Genomic DNA, 19045 nt, shown 5'->3' on the forward strand with positions numbered 1-19045 from the left:
GGCACCAAGGAAAGTAAACTGTCAGTGTCTTGCAATTGTTTGCTGCCTGTCCCTCAGAAAACATGCTGATCCCTGCTCATCTGCACCTCTGCTGGGAAACAAAACCCAAAAAGGCCATTCTCTGACAACAACTTCAAAATGTTTAAGCTAATTTCACTGTGTTTGTTTTGGTTTTGTATACAGCAATATACAAGCAATGAATTCTTGATTTTTTTTTTTTCCAAAGTACAGATCCCATAAGCTTAAAAGTAAATGGGAATGCTTTGCTTCCCGGGGTATGTAACTGGAACATTTTTCTAGCACCTAATAAAACATTGTTTGGTTAATACTAACCATTAAAATATGTGTTTCAAGTCATGTAATGTTCCCTGTGAAATTTGCCTTTTTGCTCCACGAAAAAAAAAGGGCACTGAAAGGAATCCTGCAGCCATAAGGATCTCACTTATTTCATGGAAGTATCAGTTTAAAAGCCTCACAACATGATCAAAGCACTGTCGAGAACAGATGTTCCAGGCTTTACAAATTCCAGCATAAGTATTTTCATGACATTTATCACTGCTAAATTCTTTCAGACATTTTTTTTTCCCTGCAAGAGGCACGCAGGCACTTTCCTCCTTGAGGAAGACGTGTTCACGCGCGGCCTCGGCTCCTGCCATCGACCCTCTCCTCCCACCATCCCTCCTGGTCCATCATGAACAAGAACCGTGTAGCTTCCCCAGGGGTACGGTGGTGACCAGCCTTGAGCAGCACTGGTCCTGCAGAGCTGCGTCCCCCCCTTCACAAGGGGAATTTGATATAAGACTTCTGTGCTCAGAGTCTGGTTCTCATCTGATCACTCACACAGAGCCCCTCCCAGAAACCTCATTGTTCCACACCACATTACAGCCTCCAAAGCCCTCCATAAGGTCTCTTCTAGTTGACCAAGGCACACACCACCATCACCCATCAGGGTCACACCAGACCACTGCTACCATGACAAGTCCTGAGCAACCTCATCCAACCTTGAAGCTAACCCTGCTTTGAGCCAGGGGCTACACGAGAGACCTGCAAGGTCCTTCCTACCTAAACTGTTTTAAGACTACAGATCACAGACAGGAGACACATGGAAATACCATCAATCACGTCAACTCCCCAAGAAACCCCCCCAGTGCTGGGGGTTGGACTAGATGATTTTTGAAGGTCCTTTCCAACCCAAACTATTATAAGATTCCCCAGTCCCCCAGCTCCTCCTATGGATGTGGAAACCCTCTGCCTATGCACAGCACCTAGAAGGGTGCTTTCCTGGCCACAGCAGAAGACACACACCACTACCTGCCTAGAAAGTCAGATGAAAGCAGGAGATGCTCAGGTAGCTAACGTGTTGGATGCTACTGAAGTCAGATGGGCAGAGCCAGAAGTTGCTGCTGGACTGTGCAGGAACCTGCTTGTTCTTGGGAGAGCAGCAACAAATCCCCATTCCTGGAGGTGACCACAGAGGCAGAGAGCACATATTTCAACCACAATTTAAATCACAATCAAATTTCCACTGAGAGGTAAGTTCCCAGGAAGCTTAGCACTCCACAGTCTGGTTTTGTGTATTTGATCTTCCCAAGAACATCACCAAGCTCTCTGGTTGACAGAAAGTCTAAACACCATGCAGTACTAGGCAGTTTCGTGAGAGTGAGCTGTGTACCAATGCAATACACACAACTACCCAGGAATCTGAAACATACAGTTTATCTCTGAAGAATAATATGGGTTTTGCTAAACCCCAAAAAACAGGATCTGAAACAACCAACTCCCTTCAAATTTCACATATTCACAGAAGAAGGTGTTCGTGAAGAGGACCCCACAAGCACATCACTTCTCTAATATGTGCCCAGTTTAGTTTCACCTGTTTCCATATGCTCCCTTCCCAATTCCTACAACGTGCTCGCACATCCTGTTTCACTATGAACATGAGCTTCTGCCCCAGGGCAGCACTGCCTTCACTTCTCCTCATGGGGTGAGCTAAGGGAACAGTCAAAATGTGTGCAAAAAAACCAGACAAGTTTACCCTTCTTGCTCACCCAGGCTCTGAGTCTGATCAAGGCATTGCCCAGGCTGTAGCAGCTCTTCACCATAAGCATTGGGCACTGCCAAAATGGCACAAAATGACAGGTCCACCATTAGTCATCCATCAAGAAGATGGTAGAGCAACCTCTGAAAAAGCAGCCGAAAGCAGAGGAGGTCTCCCAAAACGAGGGAGGATGAGGAAAACACACAAGTAGGGAGAAGCCCCAAGTTTCAGTGATGTGGAGGAGAACACAAAGATGCTGGAGGTGAGCACAGGTCTGAGGAACAGCAAGGACAAGTGAGGGTGACAATCTGAATTAGTCAAGCAGAAGCTGAAGCATGTAGAAGAGCCAACTCAAGCAGAGGGGGTTCTGAAAACAGCCCCCACCAGCAAAGGACTCACAAGCAATCACAGCAACAGACTCCCTCTCACCAAATGCTGGTGCTTTTCTGGATGAACCTCTTCATCTGAGGACTTCTGCTGTTTCAATTTAATTCTTCATTTAGGAGGTACAATTTTGCATTTTAAATGCACACTGAAAATTTGCCCTCAAAATGCCTTTTGCTGAAAATTAAAATACACACAGGAAATCTTGCCATGCTGGCAACAGGGACCTTTCTGTGTGCATGTGTGTGTGTGTGTGTGTGTGCAGAAGCAGGTGCTTGTGCACAAACACACGCACACTCACATCTCCGCTACAGTTTTTTTGGAAAAGGGCTGTTCCCCTACACGTCCTCAAAGGGAGGACAAGAACAGGGGGAGCACGCAGGGTTGTGGCACAGCCACACTGCTCCACTGCTCCAGCCTCGGAGGCACCAACATCTCCCTGCAGGTGCCATCGGTCCCTTGCCTGCAGGCACATTGTCCTGCAGCAAACAGCTGCATCACCCCCTGGACTGCAGCCACCGCTGGAGCACAAGGCTGGGCCACCCCTGCCCTGGCACTGCTCCATGCGTTACCCAAGGAGAGGACAGTGTCTTCAGAGCCTGGGATGCAACGACAGAATTGTAAAAGGATGCTCAAGACGGCATCAGGACTTAAAGCTGTTCTGCTGCGCTATTAACATCACAACCCTGCTCCAGACCTGACCTGGTTTCATTATCTCAGCTTCCCACCCCCCAAGTGAGTTTGCTGAGAGATTTTTAAGAAACAGAACAAGGCTGCCACCAATTTTCAGGCCTTCTGATTTTGCCATTAAGAAAGAAAAAAAATCCTATGTTTCCCTCTTGTTTTTCTAAATAAAAATAATGTATAGCCCTGACTTGATAATAAATATGCTCAAAAGCTGTCCTTAAGTAAAAGCTTTTGATAATAAATTGCCTGTGCTAACTGCTATTTTACTGTTGAATTTTTTATTGTTGCTTAAGCACTGCAATTATGCTAATAAGCCGGAGAGGATGGTACACTAAAGCATTGAATGTGACAGATATAATACTCAATAAAATGTTAATCTTACCTGAAAATTGGAATCAAACAGCCTTATTAGTATTTATGGATACAGCATCTCCAACATGTTTCTTTAGAGGAATATATATATGCAACCGATATTTTCAAATATACCCTGCTGTTTCTCATGCCTCCATACGATTCAATTCAAGGTGGCTATTACTGCTGCTGCTAATTGCCAGTCCCTTTTGGAATAAGAAATAAAAGAGTGTCAGCGTTTGTGCCATGCAAAATTCCTGCATATTGCTGGGCTTTTCCCCTTGGTTCCTTGAGGATGACAGCTGCCCATGGGGATGGGGACACCTCTCTCCAATTCATGGCAGGGCCATCAGGCTTGGCAGGATGCAGCAGCACACAGTGAAGCGCTGCTCTGCCACCCTCGGTCATCTACCCTTTCCCCAATATCTCTATTTTTATGTGCAAGGCAGGTAAATCCAGAAAAGAGTTAAGTTATTTACAAGCACTGGAGAAACAGCTTTTGGATTTTAAGACAGGACTAAACACTTATTTATTTCATTTTTAAAACTTTTCAGCAGATGCTGACAAGAAACCAAACCCATCTGTTTCACTGCAAGTTACAGCCCTGCAGAGCTGGATCCAGAGCCACTGGGCTGTCACGGGCGATTTGTCACTCAGGTGCCACAGGACTTTCCACAAGTTACACCGCATTTTGCGCTGTTATTTCACCACCCAGTCCCAGTCTGCTTTCTGAACTGAGAGGATAACTTTTTCAGCAAACAAGCTGCCTTTTACCACATGTAGCTTTGTTTTTTTGGCCAAACTCATGGGTCTCAGACACAACCTGCAGGCTCCACTGATATGTACTTTTCTGTGGGTAAAGTAAGTTGCCCTCAACACCTTCACTTTCTCGTCTATGAAAGAAGGAAAAAATAACATCAGAAGAGCCACATGCTTCTGACAAACTATATTTACACCCATGACCAGGCTCTATAGTGAGACTTACTACACAACGGACTGGTGTGGTTTTCAAACACTGCAGGTTAATGCTGAAATAGCAGCTGCTGGCTTCCAGCTTCTCCCGTTGCTCTCACTCAGAGTAATAAATTCTGCTGACAGGACCACAGAAACATGGATAATCACCATTGCACTTTCTGACAGACAAGCAAGATTCTTGCTGCCGGACGCCGCAAGGCTCCTGGGTGGCAAACGTTAGGCAGGAGGTGTTGAGGAGCTGTTTGGATGAATGGTCACAGCGGGGAAAACCCCACCAGCTGCCCAGCGAAATCTGGGATTCCCAAAGTGCTCAAAGATGACAAAGCTACCCACAGGGTGCTACACACCAGGACACGCCAGGACTTCCTTAAGCAATGCTTGCACTCAGAGCAAGACGTCTGTTCTGGAGTGCACGGATAGAAACAGGACTGCTTTGCAAGACACAGAGCTTAGAGCAGCTCCACAAAACCTCCTTGGCAGGTGTAAGCAAGAAGCGCAGCATTAGAAAAATAAACAAATCAGTTGCAAAATCAAATAAAACTACTGACTGACTGAGCTTGCACCTCGGAGAGCTGGGAGAAGCACCTGGGGCTCCTCTGCCCCAAGTCAGCCCCAGCAGGAGATGCCAGACACCAAATCTTGGGGCACAGCCGCATGTGAACCAGGCACAGAGCTGCAATGTGCTGCGAGACAGCACCACTCCCATCAAGGTGGCAGGACTCACCTCTGCCATGTTAAGTGAGTCTTGTCATTATTTTCAGCCCTGCAGGGAAATCTAAATTGAACTTCGGCATATTGTTTTCTTTTGCTAAGCAGCAACGCTTGAATGTTAACTCCGGTCCTGACAGGCAAATTTATGGAGTATTCTTTGCAAATAATCTTACCCTGACCAGTCCAAAAGGTCAGAATCAGAAAAAAACAGTAATAACAACAGTAAAAAAAGCACAAGGCTGGAAAACCATCACTGCCATTGGCACAACCCCCCAACTTATTAACCGTCCTTGCAACAAGGTGAGCTGCAAGGTCTTAGATTTATTTGATTGATTGAGATCAAAAGATCAGGGGGCACACAGTAAATTGTATCTTTTCATGAATGCATTTTGCTTTCAAGATTTGAGCAGATAGTTGCAGGAGCTGAAAAATAAAAAGGAAAAGAGAAAAAAAAACATGTACAAAGGTGACTTCAGAAAGACATCCCTTTATTTCTCTCTTGACACCATCTGCATTTCTTAGAGCTATTTGAAAGTTTCTTCCATGCTCCTATACCCTTGGGACACAACAGCTTATCTCTGCTAAACAGAAGATGATAACAAACAATAAGACACTAGTATAACTCTAGGGGAGACACTACTGTTTGCTGACATTAAGGTTCAAAGGTAAATATTAGAGAAAGCAAACAAATCCCAAACAAAGTCCAACAGGAGGTTGAAGAATTTCTCATTTAAGTCCAGGTGTCCCTATGAGGCAGGACAGGTATCTCACCATCCTTCTGAGACACACAGGGAACATGAAGCACCTGACATGGCTCCGAGGCCACCTGAGCCCCAGGGGAGCAAGGGAGAAGCAAGGGAACTAAAGGAGCAGCCACCCTCAGGACATGATCTCAAGACCCAGGTGGTGAGCTAGCATTTCTAAACACAGAAAACGCCTGCTGCGTGCACTATTAGGACAAACACAACAGAGAACAGGAACAGAAGAACAAGAAAAGAAAAATGAAACTCTCCGTCATCTCATCAGCCCCTAGAAAACAACAAGGAAAAGTAATCATTCGGTTCCCGTCTGCGTGTTCCACGTGATATTTGTATTTTGCTCGGCATACCTGCATCTGTAGCATTGTGTTCTTATGTCACAATAAAATAGATGAGATTACCCATCTGAGAGTAAAAGTAAAGCCCTTACATGGACCACAAATGAGACCCAAACTCCCAGGAACTTGCTACATAGGAACTAGAACTGATACCACCTCCTGTTTTTGTTACAAGTCTACATTACACGCCAAGGGCTGAGGATTGAACCCCTTTTTCCATGAGCTTACACTTTCCTCCAGAAGAACAGCACCATTAAGGTAACAAAGGCACTGAGCACCAGAGTTAATTGCTGTTGCATCAAAGGTCATCACCAGACCAGGCAGCTCCTACACAGACACACTGAGCTTTGCCTTTTGCCTTATTAGTTTTACATAAGGTTAAGATAAGAATTTCAGATTCTCCAATTTGTAACCATCAAGAGCTTAGGAGGACTCTGCAGAAATCATCTAGTTCACCTCCCCACCGCATGGAAGGGTCAGTTCTCCTAAAAGCACATCTGATGGGACTTTGCTAACTGGCTCTTAGACCTTTCGAACAACTGAAACTTCCTAAACTCCTCCGGCAATGCACTCCAGCATCCAGCTATTCTTCATGCAGGAGATCATTTACTAATGTCTCATCTAAATTTCTCTTGCTGCAACTTCAGTTTGTAATTTGTCTTATTTACAGGGGGCAGATCTACAGGTTACTCCCTCTGTCCGCAACTAGTTCACTGTTTCCAAAATTTACAAGCCAAGGCACCAGGGTGGATTTCCCCCTCTCTGCCACTGTTTCTGCTCAAAGCACGTTCTTAATCTTGTGTCTCTGCATGTATTTTTCTTACCCCGAGAGAACAGGCAGCTAGGGTATCACGATGCTGTTTCAAGAGAAGACGCTCACATCCAAAGGCTGATGCATTTAGGCACACCCAGTTAAAAAGTATTCTGAAATAAGAAAAAGAAAGGATTTGTCTTTAGGATGGTAGGCAGAAGGCCCAGTAGTAAGGAAAAATCAGCAATCCTGAAGTGCAATTTCTTCCACCCCATCATTTAACATTCAAACAGATCTTCAAAAGCAACATCAATGACTGTAGATACATCATGTGCCACCTCTCAAACTTGGCCACATTTTCTCAGACAAGCACCATAAGGGTTTGATAAATCTGTGTTCTAGGAAACAAAGCGCTCACTGACTTCACAGAAAGTTCTGCCAAGCTATAAGTGATACCCGGTACACATCAAAATCAGAAGGCTCTGACTCCAAAGCTTTATTCACAGTGACAGAGAACAAATCTTAACGTTGCCACTGGTGACTTTATTTACAGTGTCACTGAAGCCAACAGAGGCAAGACTTGTAGCCTACTCTGAGATTGGAGTGTGTAAAATTATGGGAGAGAGCCAGGGGAGAAAAGTCAAGTCTGATGAAAGATCAAGTTAACTTTCATGTTCACTACATAGTCCTTACCCCCAAAACTTCAGGATGATTCATCTAAGGAGAAAAAATTATATATATGAAAAAAAAATCTCCCAAACCCAAAGGCCTGGTGACAGTGAAAAAAGAATAAAGAAAGGATTTAACATGAACAGTTAGCAGAAGCACAGCAGGAAAGCTCCAAGTAACAAAAACATCCCAAATTTCACGAGAGAGAACAAGCAACAAGGGACAGTAGCAATAACACATTCGCCTTTGGGGGCTCCCAGAAGAGCAGAGCCAGACAATATCACACCATTTGTCACAAGAGCACTTTCATCAGTGGGTCACCTTCTGGACTCCACCCCATTCAAACTCCTGTCTCCCCTTAGCAGGGGCTGCTGCTTGTCCCAAAGGGTCAAGCGGCTTTGTAACAAATATGCCTTTCCTGAGAGCTGAAGCCAGGAGCCACTCAATTTGCCTCCTGCCGTGGAAACAAGATGCCAGTTGCACATCCAAGGATATGCCAAGGCAACAACTCAGAGTCTTCTCTCTTGCGGGCACCACCCAACTATCCCTATTGCTATTGCAACTTGTCCATCACCAAGTTTGCACCTTGGATGTTTTCTTTTTCCTTTTCAATCCTTCTCAGCTGCCCTGGGCTTTTGCTTTCCTTGATCATTTGCACTCTTGCCAATGTCAACACCTAGAGCCAGCCCAACCACCGTCAGCACAGGAAGGTGGCACGCTCATATTTAGCACTGATTTGATAACAGAAGTGCTATTCGCAAGGCTAAAGAGGAATACCCACATCGATAATGTCCCTACAGCACAGTAGCTGGGGACACTGAGCAAAAAATACCTTTCAATGAAGATCTCAAAGTAATCTCAAAATGTATGACAGCCAATAGATAAAAGTTTAAACACATGCCCATCTTTAAGGGTGAAAGTAGCTCCAAAGGCTTCAACAAGACCACCTGCAGCATCAGACACATTACCTCCCAAAATACTAATGAGATAAGGATTTTCAGTAAGGGACAGAGATACAAGAAGTGCTTCCACCAAGAAAATACACCCATTTCTACGGCCAAATTACAACAGCTGTTGAAAACCATGGAGTAGCATTGAATGGCAGCCCAGGACAGGGAGCCAAGATGACTACCACATGCAATTGAAACTGCCAAGGGATTAAGTTAGGTCAAATGTAATTACACAAACTGGAACCTGGCCAGGGTACTGACTGCTTTAAGAAAATTAAAAGAGGTGTTCAAAAGTTTCAGAGATGGAGTCCTCCTCCTGTTAATTATTTGGTGAGTCAGTCGGCTGAAGTCTCAGTACTCTGGGAGGCTGTCTGAAAAAGGGGAAAAAATGAGGCATAAATTTGAAAGGCATTAGAAGCGATTAGCAAAAGCCTTTGTTCTCCATGGCAATCCTTGCTGCACTAGTGCGTGAAAGGCTTTCATGTTCATGCTGAAAAGTGGCCTTAGTTCCTTTGATACTTCTGGGAGGAAGTATTTAAATTTACAAATATCCCGCTGTCAGAAGTTACAGACAACAGTCAAGGAACTTCTGCGTATCCCAGCCAGGTCATACCTAGCTCTAAACCCAGCTCTCGGGAGGGCACTGAGGGGAGGAATACAAACAAGGACACATGGAAGCTCACTGAGACCTGAAGCAACATTTACCCTACTTGCGAATGGTGTATAAAAGCTGGATCATATGGAAAAAAAGGAGGTTGCAACCATGTGGGGCAGTGGCCTCCTCATCTTCATTTGGTTTTCAGAAGATGGGGAGCATGCAAGGCAGGCAATGGTAAGGAGAGCAGAAGGGTTGCTTCATGGTCTGGCAGCTGCGTGTCTCTTTGAAAGATCAGATCCTCTTTATGCCTCTGCCTTATACCTCCTGAACAATAAGAGGAAAGTCACATAAAACAATTTTTTCCTCAGACATTTATTGTCATGCCTTTTCTGGCTAAAGACACAGGAGCTCACATGCAGAAGAAACAAGAAGTAGCAGTCATGGATTAAGTTCCTCTGTTCAATCTCTAATTGAGACTTGTACTATAACCACGTACAGTGCTATAAAACATGAAGTGTTCTGTAAAAACAGGCCTTCTAAGTATCAGTTTTGGCACCCGAAAGTAGTAGATGCCTCTGCTACCTCTGCATCTGAAAATTATCATTAGAGATACACTCATTACTGTCTTCAAAGCAGTTGGATGTGACAGTAAAAGCAGTATGGAACTGGAGATAAACCTTTTTGGGTAGCTTATTTGGTGAAATGTTCAGACGATGCACACTAAATAAACCAATTTTTTGACTGATGTGAAAAAAAAAACAGGAAGATTAAACAATTATCTTCTCAACAAGTGCTGTACGCCAGGCATGTTGAGTGACACGGTTTCCTTGCAAAGTGACAGCAGGTGAACATAAAACCGAAGGCTCTGACATGCTGATTTAATGCACTTTTGGGGTTTTGTTTGTTTTGGGTTTTTTGTTTGGCTGGTTTTGTTTGGTTTTTGTTGGTGTTTTCCTCTCTCCCCTTTTCAGAAAACAAGCCAGGAAAACACAGACATTTCACAGCACAGATTGGCGCAACGGCCTAAGCATGGATGCAAGCAGCAGCTCACTTCTCTCCCAGGGGGAACAGTCAGTGTGCACAAGTTCTGGTGGGACAACTGGTACCACAGCACACCCTGCCCCAGCCCAGCAACACCTCCTCCAACACACGGCTCCGCGACGAGCAGGGCGAGAACGAAGAGCACAGGAGAAAGTCTGTGACGCCTCGCAATGGTGTGCAAACAACAAGGGCAAGCAACTGTGGAAAAAAGGTTGCCCTCTCTGAACACGTGCAAGCTGTCGCTCTCCCAAAATGTAAAAATTTAGTCAGTCTTCCAGATAGCAAAACCACAAATACCGCAAATCCCTCATCCTTGGCACTCCTCTGACAAGGTGAGTGGCTTCCTTGGAGTTCTCAGGCACCACTGAGACAGCAAGGACACAGATTTCCTTTATCAACAGGAGCAAAACAGTTCTTCCCATTCTCCCCAGACACCCTCCAACCAGCCTCCTCTGAAGCAGCTCCGCCGCTTTCGCTGGAAAAACCCGCAAAAAGAGGTTTCGCTGGAAGCAAGAGACCTAACGTTGGAAACTAGAGTCCAACTGGTGCAAGTCAGAAAAATCTGCAAGCAGCAGTATTATAATGGGGTTCTGAGTTTAAAATATTCTGCAAGGTCAACACAGAGCATGTACTTATCTCCGCGTCTGTATATGCCCCGGGCTATATGCACCGACAGCACTACGCCACAGGCAGCCAGCTCTCTCACGCTGGGACTCCGCAGCAGAGCCACCAGCAGCTCCCAGCCCCAAGTGCCCTAATTAGCAAAAGGTAGAGAGGACACTTAACGACGTCTCATTGCTCTGAACAGCAGCACGCCTCATCCCTTCAGATGGAGCCGGGATGAAAAGCCGCGCGTCGCCCATGCAAGGAGCAGTCGCCACCACCAGAGCCACACGCAGGGACCACTGCACCAAAGGTAAGAGCACAGCATTGATTACTATTTTAACATGATCATTCACACCAGGCCAACCCACACAGCAGATACTGGGGAGAGCAGAGCAGCCTGAAGGGTTTCATGGTGAAGAGGGACCTCATGCCAAGAAGAGGTGACAGAGGTGGCCGGAGCATGAGGGGAAGGTCTCCCTGCAAGGCAGCAGTGATTAACTGATACTGATAATGGCCTCTAGCACCTGAAATGAAGCACAAGGAAATGGCATGGAAAGGACTAATGCCAAGCAGCAATAAAGACAGAGCCAGGGCTGTTGCTCAAATACAAATTATTTTTTGCCCAGGTTACTTGTTGCTAAATAGAAAAAAAAGTTTCCACATGCAGAGACATCCTGTTCGCTGTATTAAATTAAAGGGATGATTCAAGTGGGAACAGCTTTCGGTAAGCGGGGGGGGAGGAAAATCAATTTCAGGTTGCTACGGACAACTGGGCTGTCTCCTGCAAAACTAAATCAGATTCAACTCTACGAATCCGAACGCTAAACATTCCCTGAAATATAACACACACGCGTGCTCTCTAAATAAATAAACGCAATAAAATACAGTCCTGTGTCATCTCCTGGCTTTTTTTTTTCGCTGAACTAAGGACGTGCTCAAACCTGCTAATTACAGCAAAATACAGGACTGGGAGTTCTGGCTCGTCAGTGGCTTTCTGACTGCCAGTGCAACACCGATCACTGCCTTACAGGGGAAAAGATATTTAATAGCAGAGTGGCATTTGGCAAATTGAACCAGAGCGGCACCCAGATTCAGCTTGCTCTGGGCCCTTTCGTGTGCTCTGCGCTTGCAGCAGGATCTAAAACAACGTTCTGCTGATCCAGGCTCCTGCAGAGCTCAGCCAGCAAGGGCCGGAGAAAGCTCACCCTGGGGCTTTCAAGCATGTCCTAGCTAATACTGGATGGAGACAGTTTAACTTGCCCACGGTCCCTGAATAGAAACAACACCCTCCACCTGCGCAGTTGACCTGTGGTCAGAGCAGCCAAGTAGGAACCTTGAACGGAGGGACCGCTGGGGACAACACAATGGCCATGGTCTGATGGCTGCGTCTTCCCCATACCATGCGCTGGAATAATTTCAAACAGGTCTTAAGCACCATCCACACTCTCTGTAGCAGGAAGAAATGCAGGGGTACAAGGCTGCATCACCTCCTCACCTGTGGGACATTCTCCTCCAGCACACCCTACATTAGCACCCCAGAGCAACCCATGGTCCCCCCCAGTCCTAACACCACCCTGGGCAAGGAGGGCAGGGAGGGATGGCAGCCCTGGGAGCCTCACCGTGCCTCTGTGCTGGGCACATTCATGCCTGTGGTCCTCAAGAGCCCAGGGGAACTGGGAAGTTGGGAGAGGCACAATTCGGCAAAGATCAGAGCCACCAACCAGGAGCTGCATCAGGCTTTTTGTGGGCTGGAAGAGTATGAAATCAAGGCGGAGGAGAGATGGTGGACCATGAAATAAGGGCAGTAGGCAAGGGATGACTGTGCTCCAGGTGTGCAAGCACCTGCTCCAGCACAGCCTCTGGCACAACGAGCTGTACAGCAAGTGATGCTACTCTAGTCACACCGAGCTCAGCACCAAGTGTGCAGCATCTTTCTGCATCACGGACAGACCCAGGGGGTGGACACCAGGCTGTCCCAGCAGCCCACTGAGAAAACAAAGGGTAAGAGCTGGACACCAAACCCCTGGTCAGAGAGGATGGAGCAAAAGAGATGAGGTACCTGATTTTGTACCCTTCCCCCAAAAACTCTTAAGTGACCAAATAAATCCATCTAGATCAATTTCTCCATCAATACAACAGGAAAAAATACCATCCCCTGATACTATGAGTCTTAATTTTATGGAACAGTCAATGTTCTTCCAATGAAACATAGCATTAAAGTATAAGATTTTATTAGCGAAATCAATGATGTGTGCAAAGACAGTCCCTCATGGCTTAAAAAAAAAATAATCTAGGAATAATTATGCAACTGATAGTAATAGAGAACATTGTGCAATTATTACAGCTGTTTTGCAGGATTGTCTAATCATGATGGCCTCAACTTCTGATAAGACAACTTAAGGCAATACCACCAAAAAATCAACAGAAGCTCAGCATTTCCCTGCACTTAGGGGATGCTAAAATTTCACCTGCTTTGTGTTTGACTTATAACACCTTTTTCCTTGTTCCTCCTAGCAAGATGATAACATTCCAGAAACAAAAACACTATAACATTTACAGAAATATTTACCAGTTGCCTGTCTCTTTCTCCTCCACCAGTTCCAGTGTTTTGTTGCAGCAGAAAAGCAAGCAGGGGAGATTTACCAACACTTAAACCTCGCAGAAATGGAAGCGAGAGAGCCTGCAACTTTTCAGCACCAACAAAACACAGGATGGTCCTTAACCACGCACACAAGTCAGGCATCTGCAGCATTTGAACACCTTCTGCAAGCAACGTACCCAGTGGGGACACATGGAGTCCTGACACCCATTTCCCCCCACTGGCTTCCCACAATGTGCAGCCACAACGCCCGACCCACAGCTGGGGCTTTGCCCGAGCACAGGTCCCCTCCAACATCTCATCCAGCACCAGCTGTGGCAGACGGGGCAGCTGGATCTCCCCATCTTCAGGAGGAAGCCAGATGCACGCAGGAGCCCAACTGCAAGTCCAGCACCCCAAGCAACCTCTGTTCTCACCTCCCATGGGATGCTATGAGCAAAATCAACCCTCCCAGCCTGCCAGTCTTCTCACCTACGAGCCATCATCCATTTCAATATCATCATAAAGAGTTCAGACAGTCAAGAAATTCAGGCACTACCAAATCCAACACTCACCAAGTGCACTGTTCAGTTTTTCAGTTAGCTCCAGCTAATGAACAGGGAGCACGGAGGAGTCCCAGGTATTGCAAAGGATTCAGAGTTCATGTGCTTATGTGAAGTGGTGCTAAATAAAATGACTACTGCCAGCTCTATCCCAAATGTTCTGCCTTGCACCCATAGCTATCCATTTGCAAGAGTCTAATGTCCACTCAGAGGAAAAAATACGGTCTCTTTACTCCACCTGGCTTTAAACAACATCCAGATGCATGTGGGGATGGATGAGGAAAGAGAAACAAGAATACTCAACAGATGTTTTAATTAGCATAAATTTGCCATTCCTCTTTCTTCTACCATCAAACTCCTCTATTATCCTCGTTGGATAATTTACAGTGCTTGTTGCAAAGTAGTCTCCGAGAACGGAGACAGCATACACTTGATAATGCAGAAGTTCAAAGAGCTGAGCCACGCATGACCTGCAAGCAGATTGTTGCAATTTCCTTGCATGTACAAAAGGGCTTTGCCTTCATGCAATGCTGGAACTTGTCACCACGAAACACCCTCCTACTACAACATGGCCCAGAGGAGCTACTATTTTGGGTCCTAATAACATGCTTGGTTTTACAGGAAAGCAAAAAGCAGAGTAACACGGAACAACCCAGCTGTCAAGTAGGGAAACAGATGGGATCCTCGCAGAGCTACACAGATTGCGTTAGTCAAGCGCTGTCACAGCCCATCCTCGAGATGGGAAAGCACAGTGCAGGATCTAGATGAAAGGAGCTTGTGAAATTAAGTAGCATCATCACCTCCACAAGGCCTGTGAAGAGACAATAGAGAATTGCTTTCCCGGCACTCTGATCCCAAGGCAATAAAACATGACTCAAAGTTGTTTGTTAGGCTGTTTTCTCCCCTACTAGAAATGCCTTTTGGCTGAGTGACAGTTGCCCAGTTTTCCCACTTGTTTGGTCCCCAGAAAACGCAGGGAGCATGCACGGAAAGATGCACCAGGGAGCACAGGTGACAACCATGGTCTTGGACAAGCTCTCCCTTTGGAAGTGAGCACAAACAAGGCTGGGTGGGGTGTCCCTGCCAGCATGGCCCCAGGTGCTGGCAGGCAGGCTGGCTGTCCATGCACACGCAGTGCCGTGATTCACTGCACTGTGGCTTCCAGTCCACAATTTGGCTTCCAAACAGTCTAGGAAACCACAGCACCTGCCATGGCGGTTCAGCTCCCGTGTCAAAGGAGTTGCCTTTGCACACCATGAGTCAGTGGCGAACCAGGAGAGGTGATGGACCGGCCTCACCTTCCTCATTCAGACTCACAAGAGGATGCTAAATCCAAGCTAACAAACCAGTGCTCTAGAAACCCAGGCACACTTAGAGATATTAGAGCCCATATCTAACAAATACACAGCCTGTGCCTCATATCTACATTCTGAGCTCACAGAAGAGCAGCCCCTGAGGACAGCTGGCTATTCATGCCTGTAGTTATTCAAGCAATGAAGGCTGCACACAGAGAGAAGGCTGGAGTCAGATTGTGAATGAAGTACCAGGATCGATTCCCTTATCTACCCTCCACCTCTCACTAACTGGAAAATACCATTCAGGGAAAATAGAATTTAAAGGCGGAGGCTAATGATGAATCAGATTGATTTTTAGGGCAAGAAATTAGATGTATTTGCAGTCTACCTGCTTGCAGCTTGCCAAGAGTCATAGCAAGTTTCAGGACAACGCAGCATCCTCTCCCCTTCCTCATTCCAGCCCCCTCCCCTGTTCTGTCTCCCACGAAGGAATGAAAAAACCCTCACAGGAAAGAAATTCCCTTATACAAGACAACCAAGTGTTGCCAGGAGCCAGCTCAATGCTGGCTTCCCTCTCCCTGCAAAACAGCACAGAGCCTGAATTTATGGATGTGCAGAGGGTCCACTTTCCAGGGAACAGCAAATTCCAAGCGTGCAGCTGGGAGGAATGCATCGTATGTCTGGTATTCACGCTGCGCCCTCTTTTCCTCTTCCTTTTTTTGGCCGTATAAGGAGCTGAGCACAGCAGGCAGGGCCAGGGAGCGCAGTGCTGCCTGATCAACGCCATTAGACTTCCAGCTCTGTTTGTCTTTACTGGAAATCCAATCAATCCGTCTAGGGAAAAGGTTAGTGCATACACCACAGAGCGTCGGGATCAGGCATCACGCCGCTGAGACCCAGGGTAAAAAGAGGAGCAAGGTGAACTAGACCAGCCCAACAAGGCTTCCCACAAAGACACATGCACATGTAGATAAGCACAGGCAAGAATTTTCTCTAAGTACATTGGAGGGAATGGGGGTGCTAACTTAAAAACCAGTGACTATTACCCTAAAGGGCTGTTTCCCAGGTCAGCAGCACTCAAGTCATATCTGCAGAGGAAATAAAAGTCAACCTGGCCTTTGGTGCAGGCACCTGGGTTGGGGAGGATTATGTGCCCTCAGCCACAGAGAAATTCATCCTCTCTAACATGCACAGGTTATAAACGGGACTGTGGGACCACCCTTTAGAGACGCTAATCGCTCGTATCTTTTCCTAAAGTCCCAACAATCTCTAAGTTAAAGTCTACTACAGTATGTCAGCAGCAGACTGGGATTTCCATATCCCCGATGCAATTACAATATTACATTCTAAAAAACAAAACCTTTTTGCCATTGTTGCTTCTTCTGCAAAGAACAGGCTATTCCTGTGAGCATGCAGGACTTTGCAGGAGTAAAAAGGAGAAGAGAAAGACGCACTTCTCCACCCAAGGCAGAAAATCCTGAATCACAAATATCCAGGAAGAATCCACATCAACCCTCCTTTCTCAACTCCCCTGTTTGGCATGAGAAGAGCTGCTCTCATTTCGTCCTGCAGGAGAGTGGTGATAACAGCTCCCAGAAAGAAGGAAGAACACAGACACATTGCCAATGTCCAGCTTGTCTCTAGTTCAGTCCTGGCTTTTTCTTGCATACAGAAGACCTGAAAAGACCTGCACGACCATCTATGCTGCTCCTCACCCTCAGCTGCTTCAGAGAAAAATTATTCCATCTGCTTTCTTCAGCCAGGCACCAGGGTCCCAAGCAAGGCTACAATAGAGCTGGCCAGGAAGAATATAGGAAACCTTAAATAAATCAGCAACCTGGCCCACTTCCCCAAGGGTGTTGCCTTCAACCCAGGCTGGTTCTTGATGCCTTGAAAGATGAAGCAAATCCTCCATAACAGGCAGGTTTGCAGTCTTCTGCCCTAGATACCTTATTCCAGTGCCCAAAATATAAAGATTAACTTAATCCTGAGGCAGGAGGGTTAATCTTGCTCCCAATTTTATTTTATTATTTTGCCAATAGTCATTATTGCTGAAATAATTCTTCACATACACACAGAAGCATCTGGTCTGCCTCTGAATCTTAGGTCATTGGCCACAGAAGCCTCCTCTCACAACGCCACATGCTCTGGATTACAGGTTGGGTGACAGCTGTGTTTTTGTTGTTGTTGTTGGCTGGTTGGCAGTTTTTTACCAGTTTCAAGATTGTGAGCTTTGACTGACCATCGTATGTGTCTGTGTATGGCGACAAGGAGAACAGACACACCAAAGCTGCCTCCTGACTTACAGGCATCTCTCTGCGGTTCAGAGACAATCCCAATGCTTTCACAGTCCCTCCACAAATGCATTTAGAGGGCAGGACACTGCTGGGCAGAAGCAGGATGTTCCCCATCAGCATCAAGCTAACTTCCCTCTCTATTGGAGACTTATTGATGATGCCTTGTTGGGGGTGAGAATAGTGAACATCACAGCCCCTCACACTCAGCCCCAGTAACACAGCAGCAGGCAGGAGCTCACGAGCAACCTGAACCCACCCAACCGCCCTGTCCTGTCCTCCCACCCCTGCCAAGCAGGATGAGTCCCATCCCCTTCTCAGCACCAGCCCTTCTAGGCTGCAGCTCCCCATCCTCCCCTTGGAGGCCCAGTCCCACCTCCTGCAGCTGCCTGCTCTCAACAGTGACCAGAAACCTCCTCATGATATCCAAATACAGTCTTCAGCCTCCACCTGCTGCACTCAGATGGAGACAGGGATGCTCTGAGGCACCCAGTGGAGTGACGTGGATGAAGAGACAGGGTTGAAACTCAACTGGGGGAGGGCAAGATTTCTAGACTCATTAATAACAGCCTGAAATTAAAAGCAGAGCTTGTAGTACAGATGTGATTCCAGATACCCTGCTGCTCTTGTTAACAGTGTGGCTTTATTATGGTCAGGGATTAAAACCAGCTCCAACAATTAAAGGAGAGGGGAAAACAAAAAAAAAAAAGAAAGAAAGAAAAAAGATGACTAAATGAAAGAACCACCACCACCAAAAAATCAGTAAAACAAAAAATTCCTGTGGGCTGAAATGATTAGAAAAAAAACAAAGTTGTGTGCTGTGAGTAGCAAGAGTGAATGCTTCCCTTCCTACTGCCAACAAGACCACACATGCACCCCACCAAGTGTATCTGTCCCATACCCACGGAAAGGCACCCAGTGCCCTGTGGCTCAAGCAACAGCCACTATCGGTCCCCATGCGATGTCGCCTCCCACCCCAGAGCAGGTGCTCTGTGACCACCCAGCTTGGAAACCTTCCTCACTCCCACTGCCTAAATGCTATACCATTAAAAAAACAAAAGAAAAGAAAAATGCCTCGCAACAAATGACTAATGTGCCTGGAACTTCTCAGGAGCCACCAGCCCTCAGTGAGCAGCCGGAGGAGGTGGAGGAGCAAAAGGTGGGGAGGATCAGCAGATCCATGCAGCCGCTCGCAAGAGCCGAGCAGAAGCACGCGCACATTCCTTCGAGGTGAGCTGGCTGCCCAACGGTTGCTCCAAATGCCATCGACCACCCTGCGTGTCCCAATGCCTGCCCACAGCAGCCCTGCTGCCCGCTGGTGAGGCCGGACACCTTCGTGGGTAGCAGCTGGAAGAGTACACCGAATTTAAATGTCCTGAAGGTAAGAGGATGAGAAGCCAGTAGGAAGCCTCAGTTCGTCATGTCTTGGTAGATTAGTTGACACCTTTAAGGGCTTGG

The 19045-nt window shown here is 46.5% G+C and overlaps 1 protein-coding gene across 16 annotated transcripts in view; it reads right to left on the reverse strand.

Annotated features, from left to right (window-relative positions):
* LPP (LIM domain containing preferred translocation partner in lipoma) overlaps positions 1 to 19045 on the reverse strand; it is a 341933-nt gene that overhangs the window by 265470 nt on the left and 57418 nt on the right. For 13 of the 16 annotated variants that reach the window (XM_071812669.1, XM_071812661.1, XM_071812673.1 and 10 more), the window contains one exon: positions 7067 to 7166. The exons of the other annotated variants lie outside the window; for them this stretch is intronic. The gene's annotated coding sequence lies outside the window, so the exon portion shown is untranslated. The remainder of the gene's footprint in view (positions 1 to 7066; positions 7167 to 19045) is intronic. 16 annotated transcript variants of the gene reach the window in all.

This window comes from Patagioenas fasciata, chromosome 9 (genome assembly GCF_037038585.1).
Source record: "Patagioenas fasciata isolate bPatFas1 chromosome 9, bPatFas1.hap1, whole genome shotgun sequence".
Taxonomy (NCBI): Eukaryota; Metazoa; Chordata; class Aves; order Columbiformes; family Columbidae; genus Patagioenas; species Patagioenas fasciata.